This window comes from Nomascus leucogenys, chromosome X (genome assembly GCF_006542625.1).
Source record: "Nomascus leucogenys isolate Asia chromosome X, Asia_NLE_v1, whole genome shotgun sequence".
Taxonomy (NCBI): domain Eukaryota; kingdom Metazoa; phylum Chordata; class Mammalia; order Primates; family Hylobatidae; genus Nomascus; species Nomascus leucogenys.
Genome location: NC_044406.1, coordinates 77,757,606 through 77,762,326, shown reverse-complemented (window position 1 = coordinate 77,762,326; position 4,721 = coordinate 77,757,606). Strand labels below are relative to the sequence as shown.

The 4,721-nt window shown below is 37.5% G+C and overlaps 1 pseudogene; it reads left to right on the top strand.

Moving 5' to 3' along the window:
* The first annotated feature begins 1,032 nt into the window (after positions 1-1,032).
* Positions 1,033-1,122, top strand: LOC115833502 (annotated as a pseudogene).
* Positions 1,123-4,721: the final 3,599 nt, after the last annotated feature.

Sequence of the window (4,721 nt, the reverse complement as noted above, 5' to 3'; positions counted from 1 at the left end):
TCTTCTAAGTTTACCATCATAAAATTTAAAAGAGACATAGTATTTTCACATTTTATTTAGTAATACACTTAAGTTTATCACCATCAACACGTTCTGAGATTAAAAAACAAAATTTAATGTGTGAGAAGGTACTCCACAGTTATGGATCTATTCAAGAGCTAAGTCAAAATATTTATTTTCTAACTTATAAACTGTCCTATAAATGCATATTTTCTTATGATGTATTTTATAGAAAATGTAGATATAAGGTATCACCATTAATTTTTATTGGTTAAGCTCTAAACTCCATTGCTATATGCTTGACAAAAACAGTTTGAAACAAGAACTTACCTAGATATGAGAAATAAATAAATCTTGGAATGCATTGCTCTCTATACCCAATATGTTGCAAAAATCTGTGTTTGTCATTTTATACTGATTCTTAATAGATAGCATATGCCTACAAGTTCAGAGCAATGCCATTTTATTCATGTCCCAAGGTACTCAACTGGTTAACTAAAAAACAAGTAATTGTCAAAATCACCAAGTGACATTGATATGGTTTGGATATGTGTTCTTGCCCAAATCTCATGTCGAATTGTATTTCCAAATGTTGGAGGTGGTGCCTAGGGGAAGGTAATTAAATCGTGGAGGCAGATTTCTCCCTTGATTCTGTTCTCATGAGATCTAGTCATTTGAAAGTGCATAGTTCCTCCCCACTCTCTTCTCCCTTGCTACTGCTACAGCCACATAAGACATACTTCCTTGCCCTTTGCCCTCTGTGATGACTGTAAAGGCCTCTCCAGAAACCAAACAAATGCCAGCATCATGCTTCCTATACAGCCTGCAGAAACTTTAGCCAACTAAACCTCTCTTCTTTATAAATTACCAGGGTTCAGATATTTTTTTATAACAGTACAAGAATGGACTGATAGAAAATTGATACCAAGGAGTGAGGCATTTCTAAAAAGATACCTGAACATATGGAAGCAATTTTGAAACTGGGTAATGGGAAGAGGTTGGAAGAGTTTGGAGGGCTCAGATGAAGACAGGATCGCTTCTCGGCCTTTTGACTAAGATCAAGTGTACTATCTGTTCTTATCTGATGAAGACAGGAAAATAGGGGAAATTGTGGAACTTCCTAGAGACTGGTTGAATGATCAAGGCCAAAATGCTAGTAGTGATATAAATGGTGAAGGCCTGGCAGAGGAGGTCACAGATGGAGATGAGGAACTTATTGGAAACTAATGCAGAGTTCACTTTTGTTATGCTTTAGAAAAGAGCTTGGTTAAATTGTGTGCCTGCCCTAGGGATTTGTGGAACTTTGAAGTTTAGAGAAATGATTTAGGGTATATGGCAGAAGAAATTTCTAAGCATCAAAGCAAGATGTGACCTGGCTGCTTCTAACATCCTATGCACATATGCATGAGCAAAGAAATGTTCTGAAACTGAAACTTATATTTAAAAGGGAAGCAGAGTGTAAAAATTTGGAAAATTTGTAACCTAGCCATGTAGTAGAAAAGAAAAGCCCATTTTCAGGGGAGAAATTCATGCAGAAATATGCATAACTAAAAACGAAAAAAAGGGCAAGTGCTAATATCCAAGACAATGGGGAGAAGGCCTTCAAGGCATTTCAGAGACCCTGCCAGCAGCCCCTCCCAGCACAGGCCCAGAGGTCTAAGAGGGAAGAATGGTTTCATGAACCAGGCCCAAGGCCCCACTGCAATGCACATACTCGGGCCACTGTTCACTACATTGCAGCTCCTCCAGCTCCAGCAATAGGTAAAAGGCACCCAAGTAGAGCTCAGGTTTCTGCTTCAGAGGGTGCAAGCCCTAAGCCTTGGCAGCTTTCAGGTTGTGTTAAGCCTGTGGGTGCACCAAATGCAGGAGGTGAGACTTAGGAGCCTCTGCCTAGATTTCAGATGATATATAGAAAAGCCTGGATGTCTAGGAGGAAACCTGCTGCAGGGGCAGAGTCCTAATGGAGAACCTCTACTAGGGCAGTGCAGAGGAAAAATGTGAGGTTGGAGCCCCCACACAGAGTATTCACTGGGGCACTGCCTAGTGGAAGTACGAGAGGAAGGCCTCCATCCTCCAGACCCCAGAATGATAGATCTACCAGCAGCTTTCACTGTGTGTCTGGAAAAGCCACAGGCACTCAATGCTAGCCCATGAGAGCAGCTATGTGGGCTGAGCCCTGCAAAGTGACAGGGGCAGAGCTCCCCAAGCCTTTGGGAGCCCACCCCTTGCACCAAGTTGCCCTGGATGTGGGACATGGAGTCAAAGGAGATTCTTTTGGAGCTTGAAGATTCAACGACTGTCCTGCTGGGCTTTGGACATGCATGGGGCCTGTAGTCCCTCTTTTTGTCTGATTTCTCCGTTTTGGAATGGGAATGTTTACCCAATGTCTGTACTAACATTGTATCCTGGAAGTGACTAAATTATTTTTTATTTTATATGCTCACAGGTGGAAGAGACTTGCCTTATCTCAGATGAGACTTTGGACTTTGCACTTTTGAGTAAAATATGACTATATTTTAGCTTACTCTAATAAATTAGAGGACAAATTAGCCAGAGAGGATCACCAGCAGAGATACAAGACAACAATACTCAAGGAACTATTTTAGAAAAAATATATATATCAATGAAGACCACAAATTACTGCTCTGCAACAGGGAGGAACACTTTTATGAACTTGAGGAGATTTACCACTATGACAGAATACACAAGAAAAATGCACATAAGGCTGGAGGCGGTGTCTCATACCTGTAATCCCAGCACTTTGGGAGGCCAAGGTAGGCAGATCACCTGAGATTAGGAGGTTGAGACCAGCCTGACCAACATGGAGAAACCCCATCTCTACTAAAAAAGTACAAAATTAGTCGGGCGTGGTGGCACATGCCTGTAATCCCAGCTACTTGGGAGGCTGAGGCAGAAGAATCACTTGAACCTGGAAGGCAGAGGTTGCAGTGAGCCGAGATTGTGCCATTGCACTCCAGCCTGGGCAACAAGAGCGAAACTCCATTTCAAAAAAAAGAAAATGGAAATAAACTTCTGGGCACAGTGGCTCATGTCTGTAATCCTAGTGCTTTGAGAGGCCAAGGCAGTTTAATTGCTTGAGTCCAGGAGTCCATGGCTAGCTTTAACAATATAGTAAAACCTTATCTCTACAAAAAAAACTACAAAAATTATCCAGGTGTGGTTGGTTGTGCATGCCTGTAGTCCCAGCTACCTGGGAGGCTGAGGTGGGAGGATTGCATGGGGAGGTGGAGGTAGCAGTGAGCCAAGACCATGCCACTGTAGTCCAGCCTAGGCAAAAGAGTGAAGCCCTGTCTCAAAAAAAGAAGAAAGAAAATGCAAATAACTTTCTATAAAAGGAATGAAAGTATGTGTTTGATTTGCAAAAAGTTATAAAATGTGAATATCATATTTCATGATAACCCAGGGGTCCAAACATACATATAAAAATAATGTTAACTTTTATAGAATGATTAAATTTAACACCAGCAAATGTAGGAATGAAAAGGAGAATCCAGAGGGTAACTCATTCCATTAAAATCATACATGGGGTGAAGTTCATTTAGATAGGAAATTACAAAAGAAGAAATTTCAGCTTCCACATTAAGGTGTTATGTGTTTTACATTTGAAATATGTATTACTTAATAATTAGTTTAATATATAGTTAACCTTCTTGTAAATGTTCTGTATACCAATCCTAAATTACAAATAATTACAACAGCACTGGATGTTGGAAGTTAATATGTTGGCAAAAATACCACTCCACAAGATGCAATGTCTGGAGAATTCATAAAAATACATGCAAGCATGGCTCAAATGTAACCAAATTCTAAATTGTGAAGTGCATACTAACCATCAAGAAGTTCATAAATGAGAGCCATACAATCATGAAATGCCCAAGCAACACTTTCTCTATCCTTTGTAAAATTTCATGTTTGAGACAGCTTCTTTGTTCTTTTTTTCTTTTGTCCATTTCTACTTTGCAATGCCCCAACTTCTAATTCTTATAAGTTTCACAATGAATGCTCAACTATGTTTTTAAGATGTTTTCTAGGTGCAAAAATGATTCACTTATATATTTTGAGCAAACAGAATATAAAATAAAGCAACAAATATCTACACAAAGACATAATTGCAGATATGCATAGACACACTAATGAATGGTACACATTGATTTTATGAAGTATTGACTTTGATCAATAAAAGATGCCAACATTACTTGTGTCTTCTCTCTTTTTTTGCTGAAATGGATAGATAAATACGTGTGTGGATCATTGGATAGCTTACAAAAATTACAATATATAATAAATATATTAAAATATTAGAATTTAAATTTATTAGATGAAGGTTGATTTATTTCAAAAATGTTGATAGCAAATATAATCTGTGTTACAATTATAAATTTGAATGCCTAATTATAATTATATAAAAATGTAAATTTCATATTACTTTTTTTATAAAAAAATTATAAAAATAATATTTCTAAGGTTATCTTAGAATAGTATGTGATATAGATTAAAATCAAACAGCCTACCCACACACCACAAATTTTATATATATACTTAAAGGCTATATACTAATAGTTACCTTTTACCAAGCTTATAGTAAAATACAATAATAAAGGTTATGAAGCACACTTAATAAACACAATACATCTCAAAACTAATAACAAAACTAAACAAATAAGCAACAAATTTGAAAACGATCTCCAAAATTACTTGCT